We start from the raw sequence: 16,279 nt of genomic DNA, 5'->3' as shown, positions 1-16,279 counted from the left end.
GGAGGGGACTAAGCACGCACCCCTGAGGGGCCCCCGTGTTGAGGGTCATCGTGGCGGATGTGTTGTTGCATACCCTCACCACCTGGGGGCGGCCCATCAGGAAGTCCAGGATCCAGTTGCAGAGGGAGGTGTTCAGTCCCAGGGTCCTTAGCTTAGTGATGAGCTTGGAGGGCACTATGGTGTTGAACGCTGAGCTGTAGTCAATTAACAGCATTCTCACATAGGTGTTCCTCTTGTCCAGGAGGGAAAGGGCAGTGTGGAGTGCAATAGAGATTGCATCATCTGTGGCTCTGTTGGGGCAGTGTGTGAATTGGAGTGGGTCCAGGGTTTCTGGGATGATGGTGTTGATGTGAGCCATGACCAGCCTATCCTTTCTTTGGATTGGTGGATACATCTCATTATTTGAATTTTTTAAAAATATTCTATGAGAATTGTTGACGTCAAACGCCTGTATTCAATGGAGCGAGACTTTCTGCTACTGGCCTCATGCCATGAACATGCATAGCCATCTCGAGACAACTCAGAGATAGTGTTTTTTCTCCAAGTTGCCAGGATGTCACGTGTCCTACTTATATCAGTACACTCATAACAACTTAAGCATTACGAAACTTCTATTCGATCAAATAAACCTCACGTAGCAAATAAGACATTAAATTGTTTGTTGTTGACCAAATTCGGCACTGTCGGCTAATTCTGCACAGTAGTAACATCAAAAGCATATTAACAACTAAAACACACCACCTGCTGGAGGGAGACAGATTTTCCGCCAGTTGGGCCTCTCTCTTCCTCTCTGACTCTATCCCAAACCTTAAAGGGAAATTCCAATATCTTGAGAACTGCTGACGTGCAAAACAGACACACAACTAATTCCAGCAGGTGTTCAATCCAGTCCAAGGCCTTCGCAGCTCAAAGTGGAGCGTTTGGTTTAATGAATAACACTAAGGTACAACGCTAACAAAACAAACACATCCATAACACACTCACACACTGTCATTATTTCACACACACACACAAAACACACACACACGAACACACACACAGTCATTATTTCACACACACACACATAAAACACACACATACAGACACACACACACACAGTCTCGCTCTCTCACACACTCAAACACACACACCTCTGTGACTCTGTACTGTGACAGCAGGAATTACAACTCAGAACTCACTTACTGTAGATAGTATTTTATGTTTATATCTCCTCTGTGGCTCAGGGAAGAGACGCAGGAGACATAACAAGCACTGTGGCTCAGGGAAGAGACGCAGGAGACTAACAAGCTCTGTGGCTCAGGGAAGAGACGCAGGAGACTAACAAGCTCTGTGGCTCAGGGAAGAGACAGGAGACATTACAAGCACTGTGGCTCAAGGAAGACTAACAAGCACTGTGGCTCAGGGAAGAGACGTAGGAGACATAACAAGCCCTGTGGTTCAGGGAAGAGACGTAGGAGACTAACAAGCACTGTGGTTCAGGGAAGACTAACAAGAATTGTAGTTCAGGGAAGAGACGCAGGAGACTAACAAGCTCTATGGCTCAGGGAAGAGATGCAGGAGACTAACAAGCTCTGTGGCTCAGGGAAGTGATACAGGAGACATAACAAGCACTGTGGCTCAGGGAAGAGACAGGGGACTAACAAGCTCTGTGGCTCAGCGAAGAGACAGGGGACTAACAAGCTCTGTGGCTCAGGGAAGAAACAGGAGACATAACAAGCACTGTGGCTCAGGGAAGACTAACAAGAACTGTGGTTCAGGGAAGAGATGCAGGAGACTAACAAGCACTGTGGCTCAGGGAAGAGACGCAGGAGACATAACAAGCACTGTGGCTCAGGGAAGAGACGCAGGAGACTAACAATCACTGTGGCTCAGGGAAGAGACGCAGGAGACTAAGCACTGTGGCTCAGGGAAGAGATGTAGGAGACTAACAAGCACTGTGGCTCAGGGAAGACTAACAAGAATTGTAGTTCAGGGAAGAGACGCAGGAGACTAACAAGCTCTATGGCTCAGGGAAGAGATGCAGGAGACTAACAAGCTCTGTGGCTCAGGGAAGTGATACAGGAGACATAACAAGCACTGTGGCTCAGGGAAGAGACAGGGGACTAACAAGCTCTGTGGCTCAGCGAAGAGACAGGGGACTAACAAGCTCTGTGGCTCAGGGAAGAAACAGGAGACATAACAAGCACTGTGGCTCAGGGAAGACTAACAAGAACTGTGGTTCAGGGAAGAGATGCAGGAGACTAACAAGCACTGTGGCTCAGGGAAGAGACGCAGGAGACATAACAAGCACTGTGGCTCAGGGAAGAGACGCAGGAGACTAACAATCACTGTGGCTCAGGGAAGAGATGCAGGAGACTAACAATCACTGTGGCTCATGGAAGAGATGTAGGAGACTAACAAGCACTGTGGCTCAGGGAAGAGACGCAGGAGACATAACAAGCACTGTGGCTCAGGGAAGAGACGCAGGAGACTAACAATCACTGTGGCTCAGGGAAGAGATGCAGGAGACTAACAATCACTGTGGCTCATGGAAGAGACGCAGGAGACATAACAAGCACTGTGGCTCAGGGAAGAGACGCAGGAGACTAACAATCACTGTGGCTCAGGGAAGAGACGCAGGAGACTAAGCACTGTGGCTCAGGGAAGAGATGCAGGAGACTAACAAGCTCTGTGGCGCAGGGAAGAGACGGTTGTATTTTAATGTCATCCTATAAGGAAGATAGGTCCTGTCCTGTGGAGATGTTCATATTGAAACATGATATCTTATTTTTCTTAAGTTCCTAACTTGTTTGATAAGATTAGTACCGAGATAAGGAGAGATAGAGAGGCAGATAGAGAGGGGGGGGTACAGCGTAAGGGGGGTACAACGAGCGAGAAGATGGATAGAGCAATACAGGCAGCAGCAGTGTCTGCTAGATGCAGGTGATGGTGTTATTATGATCTGTTCATGGCACACTGGGTTTCATCAGGGCTAGAGGTGACTGGAGCCTTATTGGAATGAAATGACACACAGAGAGAACAAGCTAGATGGAGAGAGAGAAGAGAGGGAATGGAGAAAGAGAAGGGACTGATGGTATTCATGGAGAATGGACAGAGAGGGAGGATAAGAGAAGAGAGATGGAAAAGGAGGAATAAGGGATGGAGAGGTGGGAAGAGAGGCAGGTTGGTCGTTCACTCTCCTTTTTTCTGTATATCTGTGAATTAATAAATTAATTAATGGATTAATCAATCAATTGATGAATTACATCAAGTTTATCTGAACAGTATTATTCCTGGACACTCTGAACACCTGGGATTTTGATGTATTATATAACGTTGTGAAAGAGAACATTGGTTTCTACTACATAGCCAAAGGTATATGAACACCCCTTCAAATTAGTGGATTCGGCTATTTCAGCCACACTCGTTGCTAACATGTGTATAAAATCGAGCACACCGCCATGCAATCTCCATAGACAAACATTAGCAGTAGAATGTCCCATACTGAAGAGCTCAGTGACTTTCAACGTGGCACCCTCATAGGATGCCACCTTTCCAACAAGTCAGTTCTTCACATTTCTGCCCTGCTAGAGCTGCCCCGGTCAACTGTAAGTGCTGTTATTGTGAAGTGGAAACGTCTAGGAGCAACAACGTCTCAGCTGCGAAGTGTTAGGCCTCACAAGCTCACAGAACAGGACAGCCGAGTACTGATGCGCTCACTACCGAGTTCCAACCTGCCTCTGGAAGCAACGTCAGCACAATAACTGTTCGTCGGGAGCTTCATGAAATGGGTTTCCATGGCCGAGCAGCCGCAAACAAGCCTAAGATCACCATGAGCAATGCCAAGAGTTGGCTGGAGTGGTGTAGCTCACCTGGCTGTAGTGGCCGTCCTTCTGTAGCCTATAACAGAGTCTGGCTGTCCTCCTGTAGCCTAATAGCAGAGTCTGGCTGTCCTCCTGTAGCCTAATAGCAGATTATGGCTGTCCTCCTGTAGCCTAATAGCAGAGTCTGGCTGTCCTCCTGTAGCCTAATAACAGAGTCTGGCTGTCCTCCTGTAGCCTAATAGCAGAGTCTGGCTGTCCTCCTGTAGCCTAATAACAGAGTCTGGCTGTCCTCCTGTAGCCTAATAGCAGAGTCTGGCTGTCCTCCTGTAGCCTAATAGCAGAGTCTGGCTGTCCTCCTGTAGCCTAATAGCAGAGCCTGGCTGTCCTCCTGTAGCCTAATAGCAGAGCCTGGCTGTCCTCCTGTAGCCTAATAGCAGAGTCTGGCTGTCCTCCTGTAGCCTAATAGCAGAGCCTGGCTGTCCTCCTGTAGCCTAATAGCAGCACCTAGCTGTCCTCCTGTAGCCTAATAGCAAAGTCTGGCTGTCCTCCTGTAACCTAATAACAGAGTCTGGCCGTCCTCCTGTAGCCTAATATCAGAGTCTGGCTGTCCTCCTGTAGCCTAATAGCAGAGCCTGGCTGTCCTCTTGTAGCCTAATAGCAGAGCCTGGCTGTCCTCCTGTAGCCTAATATCATAGTCTGGCTGTCCTCCTGTATTCTAATAGCAGAGCATGGCTGTCCTCCTGTAGCCTGATAGCAGAGTCTGGCTGTCCTCCTGTAGCCTAATATCAGAGTCTGGCTGTCCTCCTGTAGCCTAATAACAGAGCCTGGCTGTCCTCCTGTAGCCTAATAGCAGCACCTGGCTGTCCTCCTGTAGCCTAATAGCAGAGTATGGCTGTCCTCCTGTAGCCTAATAACATAGTATGGCTGTCCTCCTGTAGCCTAATATCAGAGTATGGCTGTCCTCCTGTAGCCTAATAACGAGTATGGCTGTCCTCCTGTAGCCTAATATCAGAGTCTGGCTGTCCTCCTGTAGTCTAATAACAGAGTCTGACTGTCCTCCTGTAGCCTAATAACAGAGTCTGGCTGTCCTCCTGTAGCCTAATAGCAGATTATGGCTGTCCTCCTGTAGCCTAATAGCAGAGTCTGTCAGTCCTCCTGTAGCCTAATAACAGAGTCTGTCCGTCCTCCTGTAGCCTAATAACAGAGTCTGGCTGTCCTCCTGTAGCCTAATAGCAGAGTCTGGCTGTCCTCCTGTAGCCTAATAGCAGAGTCTGGCTGTCCTCCTGTAGCCTAAAAGCAGAGTCTGGCTGTCCTCCTAAATCAGATCAGTCTAGATGCAGTTGTGAAGGCTGAGTTTCTGTTGTTGTTCAACACTTAATATAAAGTTGATGGATGAGAGAGAGAGGACATTCTCTCTTTTCTCTGTCGCCCTCTCTTTTATTCTCTCTCTCTCCCTCTCTCAATGCATTTCAATTTCAATTTAAGGGCTTTATTTGCATGGGAAACGTATGTTAACATTGCCAAAGCAAGTGAAGTAGATAGTAAACAAAAGTGAAATAAACAATAAATATTAACAGTAAACATTACACTCAGAAGTTTCAAAAGAATAAAGACATTTCAAATGTCATATTATGTCTATATACAGTGTTGGAACAATGTGCAAATAGTTAAAGTACAAATGGGAAAATAAATAAACATAAATATGGGTTGTATTTACAATGGTGTTTGTTCTTCACTGGTTGCCCTTTTCTTATGTCAACAGGTCGCAAATCTCTCTCTCTCTCGTTGGAGTGCATGCTGGGAGTGAGTCGTGAAGCAGGAGTGATTGTGAGAGCGACTGGAATTTTTTTCACTCTATTGGGTTTTGGTGTGTATATATTTATATTGATTAGTTTAGTTGTTTTAAGGTTATCTTGTCTAACTATCACTAAGCACGTATAGGGGTGGTGGGATTGTTGAGGTTGTTTTTCGCGAGGGCACAACCAGCGGGTGAGGCTGGTTGCAATGGCCACTCACGGAAGTTTGGAGTTTGAAAAACTTAGTCGGCGACATGGAGTAAAGATTCCTGCTGCGGCCGGGTGTTCAGTGGAAGAATGTAGCTTGGCAGTGGGTGCTATCATTGGGTATGATAGCATCAAATCAGCCTCAAGGATGAATAGCGCTGTAGTGATATTTTTAGATTCCATTGAAAAGGTGAATATGATAGTTGAGAGTGGTGTTGTGTTGCGGGAGACGCAGACACCGGTATTTCCGCTTATGAAAGTTATACTTTCTAACGTGCCACCATTTGTTAGAGATGACGTGTTGGAGCGAGAGTTATCTCGTCATGGTCAAATTGTATCTACAATAAAGAAGGTTATTTTTGGATGCAAATCTCCGTTGCTGAAACATGTCGTGTCTCATAGGAGACAAGTGCATATGATTTTAAAAAAGGACATTGATTAACTGAATTTAGCATTCAGTTTTAAGATTGATGTCTTCTACGCTTCTACTGAATCAATGAAATGCTTTGGCTGTGGAAGAGAGGGGCATTTGGTGCGTAATTGTCCCGAGAATGAGCGCGCAGATTCTGGTAGCAGCTCTAGTGCTGGTGCAGCTAATGCACCACCGCGAAGGGATGAACATGCTAAGGGTGCGGGTGCTGGGGAAGGGAGGAGGTGGGCAGATGTGGTAGGAAAAGTAGGAGAGGAAGGCAGTGTGGATACGGGGGCAATGGTGGTAGATCAGAACAAAGAAGGAGGGGGAAAAGTCGGTGAGATTGCGACTGCCGTTGCTGAGGTGATGCTGGAAAATGAAATTGAGGTCAAGAGGAGATTGAAATAATGGAAAAGGAAGCAGCTGTTTTCAAAGTACCGAGGAGTAAGAGGAAGAATGTAAGGGGTGGTGAAGGGTCTAATTCCAAGAGAAAGGTAGAGATTGATAAATCAGTTGAAGATAAACAGGTTGTAGAGATGGTGGAGTTTTCTTCTGGGGAGGATAGCGAGAGTGAGTCATCTGATGCGTCACAACAAAATAGTGAGATAAATGGGGTGGAAGGGAGGTATGGGATTGAGAAAGTACGTCAGTTTCTGAAGTTGACAAAAGGGAAGAAATATATGCAGGATTATAATGTAACAGATTTTTTCCCTGAAAGTGAATTGTTTATTGAATCAGCAAAGTTTCTGATGTCAAAAATAACAGGGGGAGGTTTGACATCCCTGAAATTGCTAGACTCAAGAAAGTGGTCACGAGAGTGATAAGTGATGGAAATTCTAAAGAAAATGAAAGAGTTCAGTCGCAGCCTTAACTCTGTAAAGAGATGTGGTTTCTGTGTCTTCCTCTGTATTTTTTTTCCATCCATGAGCAGTTTTAAGATTTCTTCTTGAAACGTAAATGGGGCAAGAGACGTTAAAAAAATTGCCATAGTGTATGAGTTAATTAGGGGAAAGGGAAGTGACATACATTTTCTACAAGAAACGCATAGTAATTTGGAAAATGAAGTTACAGTGGGGAAAAAAAGTATTTAGTCAGCCACCAATTGTGCAAGTTCTCCCACTTAAAAAGATGAGAGAGGCCTGTAATTTTCATCATAGGTACACGTCAACTATGACAGACAAAATTTGAATTTTTTTTCCAGAAAATCACATTGTAGGATTTTTTATGAATTTATTGGCATATGATGGTGGAAAATAAGTATTTGGTCAATAACAAAAGTTTCTCAATACTTTGTTATATACCCTTTGTTGGCAATGACACAGGTCAAACGTTTTCTGTAAGTCTTCACAAGGTTTTCACACACTGTTGCTGGTATTTTGGCCCATTCCTCCATGCAGATCTCCTCTAGAGCAGTGATGTTTTGGGGCTGTCGCTGGGCAACACAGACTTTCAACTCCTCCAAAGATTTTCTATGGGGGTTGAGATCTGGAGACTGGCTAGGCCACTCCAGGACCTTGAAATGCTTCTTACGAAGCCACTCCTTCGTTGCCCGGGCGGTGTGTTTGGGATCATTGTCATGCTGAAAGACCCAGCCACGTTTCATCTTCAATGCCCTTGCTGATGGAAGGAGGGTTTCACTCAAAATCTCACGATACATGGCCCCATTCATTCTTTCCTTTACACGGATCAGTCGTCCTGGTCCCTTTGCAGAAAAAACAGCCCCAAAGCATGATGTTTCCAACCCCATGCTTCACAGTAGGTATGGTGTTCTTTGGATGCAACTCAGCATTCTTTGTCCTCCAAACATGACGAGTTGAGTTTTTACCAAAAAAGTTATATTTTGGTTTCATCTGACCATATGACATTCTCCCAATCCTCTCTGGATCATCCAAATGCACTTCAGACGGGCCTGGACATGTACTGGCTTAAGCAGGGGGACACGTCTCGCACTGCAGGATTTGAGTCCCTGGCGGCGTAGTGTGTTACTGATGGTTGGCTTTGTTACTTTGGTCCCAGCTCTCAGCAGGTCATTCACTAGGTCCCCCCGTGTGGTTCTGGGATTTTGCTCACCGTTCTTGTGATCATTTTGACCCACGGGGTGAGATCTTGCATGGAGCCCCAGATCGAGGGAGATTATCAGTGGTCTTGTATGTCTTCCATTTCCTAATAATTGCTCCACAGTTGATTTCTTCAAACCAAGCTGCTTACCTGTTGCAGATTCAGTCTTCCCAGCCTGTGCAGGTCTACAATTTTGTTTTTGGTGTCCTTTGACAGCTCTTTGGTCTTGGCCATTGTGAAGTTTGGAGTGTGACTGTTTGAGGTTGTGGACAGGTGTCTTTATACTGATAACAAGTTCAAACAGGTGCCATTAATACAGGTAACGAGTGGAGGGACAGAGGAGCCTCTTAAAGAAGAAGTTACAGGTCTGTGAGAGCCAGAAATCTTGCTTGTTTGTAGGTGACCAAATACTTATTTTCCACCACAATTTGCAAATAAATTCATTAAAAATCCTACAATGGGATTTTCTGGATTTTTTTTTCTCAATTTGTCTGTCATAGTTGACGTGTACCTATGATGAAAATTACAGGCCTCTCTCATCTTTTTAAGTGGGAGAACTTGCACAATTGGTGGCTGACTAAATACTTTTTTGCCCCACTGTATGTGGCAACAGGAGTGGGGGAACAGTGGTGTGTAGTTGAGGGGAGGTTATTAAAAGTTAGCAAGGTATGAAAACATCACTATGTGTCTGATAAATGTATATGCCCCAGTGGTGGCAGTTGAGAGGGTATGTTTTTTAGAGACATTATCAAATACCATTGAGAAATGTAATAATGAAGATTATTTATTGCTGGGGATTTTAACTGCACAGTCAGTGATTTAGATAGAAATCACAAAGAACCTCATATAGCCTCAAGGACTTTTTTAAAACGCCTCATTGTAACACATGAACTGTGTGATATTTGTCGGAGTCAACATGGAGGCACGAGACAGTACACCTGGGCGCATGTGAGAGAGAACACCATCTCTATGGCCAGGTTAGATAGGTTTTATTGTTTTGAGCATCAATCTCAGGTCTGTAAATCAAGTGTGATAACCCCAGTGGGATTTTCTGATCATTGTTTAATAACAGAGGTGGTGTTCATTAACGATATAAAACCCAAAAGCGCATATTGGCATTTTAATATAACTTTATTGAGTGATGCTCACTTCAGGAAATGTTTTAGTTTTTTCTGGGAGAGGTAGAGGTCTCAAAATGCCAGTTTTGTATCCCTTCAACAGTGGTGGGATATAGGGAAAATCCAGATTCAACAATTATGTAATCAATAAATGAGGAATGTCACCAAGGATATCACCAGATCAATGAAAGCCCTAGAGACTGAAATAGTGGAACTCATGACGTTGGTTGAGACCACAGGAGATCGAGGCCATACTCAGGCCCTCGAGGAAAAAAGCTGTATTGGCAGACCTGCTGGGTATCAGAGCACAGGGGGCATTGGTGAGAAGTAAGTTTCAGGGAATCTCTGAAATGGATGTGTCATCCAAATGTTTCTTTGGTTTAGAGAAAAAGAATGGACAAAGAAAAATTATTAATTGTCTCAAATCAGCTGTTGGACAGGAGCTCACTAGCCCTAGTGAAATTAGAAAGAGGGCAGTAGAGTTCTATGCTGAGCTCTACAAGTGTGAGTACAAAGAGGATAAAACAGTGACACAGCAGTTCCTTGATGGGCTCCCACAGGTGGCTGCAGAAGCTCAGGTTGAGCTAGAGCAACCATTGTCTTTGCAGGAGCTATACACTGCATTAAAAGGCATGGAAAATGGAAGGGCACCAGGCATTGATGGGATTCCCGTTGACTTTTTAAAGTATTTTTGGGCTATGTTGGGAGAGGATTGGCTAGCAGTAAATATTAATAATTACTCATATTGGAAATATGGAGAAAAAAAGTCATAATTCTAATGAATAAAAGTGTAATTTCAACCATTTTAATTTTGAAACAGATCGTTATTAGATTTTGTTTTCATATTAATGCTGTTTCATTCTCATCAAAGGACGGTCTGGAGAACCCTGTTTATGAATGAGGACTGGGAGTGTGTTAAGTCATGTGGGTAATAATGATTAGATATTTACTAACGGTTTCATGCATAGCTGACTGCTTGAATAAAAGTGATTATGTAAATGCATCCATTGGCTGTTTAATTAAACCCTGAAACATTGTAATAAACTATATTAAACGTAACAGAGCGAGAACACATCAGATCAGGCCAATGAGATTCATGTAATATTTGTACCACAGCCTGTAGGAAGAAAGTGGTGGAGGCGTGACACTCTTCTCCATCAAAACTATTTTATTATGAATATTTTTTTTTAAATACTGTGGCGTTTGGGTCATGGTGGACAGAAAGAGCTCTGTCTGATGAAGATCCACCATGACTGAAACATCCCAGTATTTTAGATTCATTCATAATAAAAGAGAGTTTTTGATGGAGAAGAGTGTCGTGCTTCCACCACTTTCTTGAGATTCTGTTAAGATTTAAAGATGGAGTCCGATTTGGGGAAACAGCCCCACTGTGGTAAAAAAAAGGCACGTGTAAAAACTGTGTTCGTTGTTTTCAGTAACTTCTTTGTTGTTGTAATATATCAAACGGACGAGGCAGTTTCACCGTGAAGAAACATTTCACCATTAAGGATTCCAGATTAAAGGTAGCACCTCTTCACTTGTTGTTCAAGCACAAACCCTTATTTATTCTACAACAGCCTGTAGGAAATCTAGTGTGGAATAAAACAGTCCACCTTTAGTGAGGAAATGAAATGCACAGGGAGGTTCCGGATAGGGACTGGAGATTCTCCTGGTTAGGTCACCTGTTTAGGAGAAACTCAGGGCCCTGCAGACAGACCAACCAGACTTTTGGCTGTCTGCAGTAGATCATGGTCAGGAGAAACTCAGGGCCCTGCAGAGAGACCAACCAGACGTTTGGCTGTCTGCAGTAGAATATCTCACCTGCTGGGTGTTGACAAACGGTGGTGATTAAACATGTAGAATCGTCGGGAAATTAATAGAAAATGAAGGCCGATGTTCTGTGGCCGGAGGCGATAGGACGCCCACTAGCCTAATGAATTGTCATGGTTTGTTGTTGTTGTTGTTGCTGTTGACAATCAGTACCCCCCCGTATTGCCCCCGTATTGCTGCTGATTCCAGTGAAGGCCGTCACAGAACAGACTTCTTAATTCTTTGGACGGGTCCCAAAATGGCACCCTAGTCCCTTTATAGTGCACTACTTTTGACCGAGCGCCATAGAAGTAGTGCCCTATATGAATAGGGAATAGGGTGCCGTTTGGGACACAGTCTTTGAGCCCCCAAAAAACTAATTAAGTGAACCTCACCACATTTGTGTTGTTTTTGCTTGTCAGTAGAAATCCATCTGGTTTGTCACTAAATGGGCGGACCCAGCGGCCCTGACCAGTCATTCTCCAATAACACGTACACACTCACCCAGCCAAGACGTCTGGACTGACCTCTGGGCTGGGGATTAGTGCTATAAGGGGAGATGGAGGAGGAAGAGGACGGAAGACAGAGGAGGACGGCCATTCGGCTCTACATAATTACATACACACACATACACACATACACACACTAACACACACACACACACACCCACACATCCACACACACACACATACACACACACATACATACATTTACATTTACGTAATTTAGCAGACGCTCTTATCCAGAGCGACTTACAGTTAGTGAGTGCATACATTTTTCATACTGGCCCCCCGTGGGAAACGAACCCACAACCCTGGTGTTGCAAGCGTCGTGTGTGTGTGTGTGTGTGTGTGTGTGTGTGTGTGTGTGTGTGTGTGTGTGTGTGTGTGTGTGTGTGTGTGTGTGTGTGTGTGTGTGTGTGTGTGTGTGAATGTGTGTGTGTGTGTGTGTCTCAGGACAGCTCTGCTGACACCTACCTAGTAAGTATAGTGGGTCTGAAATGATTGACAACCTTGACAAAGATGACCAAGAATGACTGTATCAAATAAATCATTCAAATACTGAGGCATATTGTATGCCAAAACTAAATAGGGACAATATCTAATTTTATACTAATACAATTGCAAGAGATTTAGTTGAACAAGTATTGTATTTTTTTCTCAAAAATGTAGGGGTCAAAATTACTGACACCCCTGTTTTCAAAACCTTTCAATATCTCACCTTGGGACAATAACCCCATGATGGAGAGCAGACCATTAAACTGACTGGAACATGGGTTAATAGCTTTGCTTTACAGCGCGCACACACAAGCACACACACACACACAAGCACACACACACACAAGCACACACACACAATGACACACACACACTCTTAAAGCACCTGACTGTCGATGGCCTTGTTGACTCAAGGTGAAAGCTGTAATGTTGAGTTACTACCTTTTACCGTAGCCCTGACAGGTGTGTGTGCGTGTGTGTGTGCGTGTGTGTGTGTGTGCATGTGAGTGCATGTATGTGCGTGCGTGTATGTGTGCATGTGTGTGCGTTTGCATGTGCGTGCGTGCATGTATGTGTGTGTGTGCGTGTGTGTGTGTGTGTAGTTTAGAGTGGAGGTTGTTCCACTGACGAGAGTGAGATGCCCCCATAAATCCAGGTTGCGTCCCAAATAACACCCTATTATAACCCGGGTTGCATCCCAAATAACACCCTATTATAACCCGGGTGGCATCCCAAATAACACCCTATTATAACCCGGGTTGCGTCCCAAATAGCACCCTATTATAACCCGGGTTGCATCCCAAATAACACCCTATTATAACCCGGGTTACGTCCCAAATAGCACCCTAGTATAACCCGGGTTGCGTCCCAAATAGCACCCTATTACAACCCAGGTTGCACCTTATTCCCTATAGTGCACTACACTTGACCTTTGACTTGACGGATGTGTTGGACAATAACAGTGTTTAACATTATTTTTTTATGACTACCCCATCTCTGTACCCCCACACATACAATTATCTGTAAGGTCCCACAGTAGAACAGTGCATTTCAAGTACAGATTCAACCACAAAGACCAGGGAGGTTTTCCAATGCCTCGCAAAGAAGGGAACCTATTGGTAGATGAGTGTCCTGTTCAGGGGATAAGGCCCTGTGGTAGACTAGTGTCCTGTTCAGGGGATAAGGCCCTGTGGTAGACTAATGTCCTGTTCAGGGGATAAGGCCGTGTGATAGACTAGTGCCCTGTTCAGTGGATAAGGCCCTGTGGTAGACTAGTGTCCTGTTCAGGGGATAAGGCCGTGTGATAGACTAGTGCCCTGTTCAGTGGATAAGGCCCTGTGGTAGACTAGTGTCCTGTTCAGGGGATAAGGGTTGTGGGTTCGATAAAATAATGTATGCGCTAACTGTAAGTCGCTCTGGATAAGAGCGTCTGCTAAAATGACTAAAATGTAAATGTAAATAAGGCCATGCTCTATCAACTGAGCTCATCTCCTGAGTGGCGCAGTGGTCTAAGGCACTGCATCGCAGTGCTAACTGTGCCACTAGAGATCCTGGTTCGAATCCAGGCTCTGTCGCAGCCGGCCGCGACCGGGAGACTCATGGGCGGCGCACAATTGGCCCAGCGTCGTCCAGGGTAGGGGAGGGAATGGCCGGCAGGGATGTAGCTCAGTTGATAGAGCATGGCGTTTGCAACACCAGGGTTGTGGGTTCAATTCCCACGGGGGGCCAGTATAAAAAAAAAAATGTATTCACTAACTGTAAGTCGCTCTCGATAAGAGCGTCTGCTAAATGACTAAAATGTAAATGTAAAAATGGTAGACTAGTGTCCTGTTCAGGGGATAAGGCCCTGTGATAGACTAGTGTCCTGTTCAGGGGATAAGGCCCTGTGGTAGACTAGTGCCCTGTTCAGGGGACAAGGCCCTGTGGTAGACTAGTGTCCTGTTCAGGGGACAAGGCCCTGTGGTAGACTAGTGTCCTTTTCAGGAGATAAGGCCCTGTGGTAGACCACAGCCAATCGCATGAAAGAAACAACGCTAGTCTAGTTGGCTTGTCTAGCCAAGTTAGCGGCGTTGTTCCTTGCATGCGATTGGCTGTGGTCTTGTGGGCGGCACACAGCCTGGGAGACAGCACTGCCTGTCAGGCATCATTCAGGGCTTAATACCCCACGAGCGCGCAGCAAGCCTGTTTCCTCCTCGTTGCTTGGCAGAGATCTCAGAAAAGCCCAAATTGTGAACACGTGACCAAAATGTATCACATACAATGTATATGTTATATCTCACAATTGATTGGTCTTCCCGAATTTAACATGTTCGCTGTTACAGAATGTTTCTTTTTTTGTAGATTTGCTGTATTCCACAAAGTTCTATCTAGCGTTGCATAGAGGGGCAGTGAGGGGCAGTCAGGGGCAATGAGGGGGAGAGGGACATAACCCCTCTCGCTCTAGCTAACTCACTCTCCCTGAGTGAGAGAGGTGCACACTTTGACAAACAGTTCAATGCTAAGTCGGAGAGGTTTAGGCACTTAAACAATTTCAGAAATGTGCAGTTGTTCCTCTTTAAAATGCACTCCGAAATAGCTTTACCGTTTCAAACACCTTTAAAGCTAGTTTTAGTTCCTGAATACATTTCAAATGTATAGAAAACAGTTTATCAAGCAATTTGACTTGCCATGTCAGAATTGAAAACAGAACGTGTTAATCTTGTGTCAAATTTCCGCTAGTGATAGGGTGCATTTGGGACTAAGGGGTTTGGTAAAGGGTTTTGGTTAAGGTTAGTGTTCAAGTGAGGGTCTGTTTTAGGTTTTGGCTAGTTGGGCTATAAATATGGATTGGGAAAGTCCCCTTAGTCTCTCAATGTGCGTCCTAGTAATCTACTTTTGACCAGAGTCAGTCCCTCAGTTTCAACTGCCTCATTGATGAACAACAGGGTTGTCTTTTGACCAGAGTCAGTCCCTCAGTCCCAACTGCCTCATTGATGAACAACAGAGTTATGTCTTTTGACCAGAGTCAGTCCCTCAGTCCCAACTACCTCACTGATGAACAACAGGGTTGTCTTTTGACCAGAGTCAGTCCCTCAGTCCCCACTGCCTCATTGATGAACAACAGAGTTATGTCTTTTGACCAGAGTTAGTCCCTTAGTCCCAACTGCCTCACTGATGAACAACAGAGTTATGTATTTTTGTGGCGAAAGATAAACAAACTCTTAGATACTATCATTCTTCTCACACATCAGCAACGTCTCCTTATGGCAGTTTGGACTATGAGAGCCACGTCAACACAAACCACTGTCTCCCCCATGTGGATTTACATAGCAACTACAACCTCTGCTGCTGTAGAGTTACCAGGGCAGGGGGTGCAGGGTTTAGTTCCATACTAGCCAATGCTTGACTTGGACTGAAATAGGTGCTGGTACTCATGTTGTGTGCCTGTACTGTTTATATTTAGGTGTAGAAACTCCTCAATACTGTTGAGTTAATATTCTATAAGAGGTGCAGGAACTCCTCAATACTGTTGAGTTAATATTCTATAAGAGGTGCAGGAACTCCTCAATACTGTTGAGTTAATATTCTATAAGAGGTGCAGGAACTCCTCAATACTGTTGAGTTAATATTCTATAAGAGGTGCAGGAACTCCTCAATACTGTTGAGTTAATATTATATAAGAGGTGCAGGAACTCCTCAATACTGTTGAGTTAATATTCTATAAGAGGTGCAGGAACTCCTCAATACTGTTGAGTTAATATTCTATAAGAGGTGCAGGAACTCCTCAATACTGTTGAGTTAATATTCTATAAGAGGTGCAGGAACAACAACAAAATGTAGGTGTCGGTACTCAAGTCAAGCACTGATACCAGCACTAACACACCTGATTCAAAAAACCAACCAATCATCATCAAGACCATGATTATTTTATTTAACCTTTATTTTTATCAGGGAGTCATACTGAGCCCAAGGTCTCTTTAACAGATGAGCCCTGAATTACATAAATTACAGAAAATAAACGCATCAGAAAAACACGCTCATAAAACACAAACACATTCATCAGTAATAAGGTCCTCAATCAGCTTTCTGAATTGCCCTA

Source organism: Coregonus clupeaformis, unplaced genomic scaffold (genome assembly GCF_020615455.1).
Source record: "Coregonus clupeaformis isolate EN_2021a unplaced genomic scaffold, ASM2061545v1 scaf0359, whole genome shotgun sequence".
In the NCBI taxonomy this organism is placed as follows: Eukaryota; Metazoa; Chordata; class Actinopteri; order Salmoniformes; family Salmonidae; genus Coregonus; species Coregonus clupeaformis.
This window is presented reverse-complemented; position numbering follows the sequence as displayed.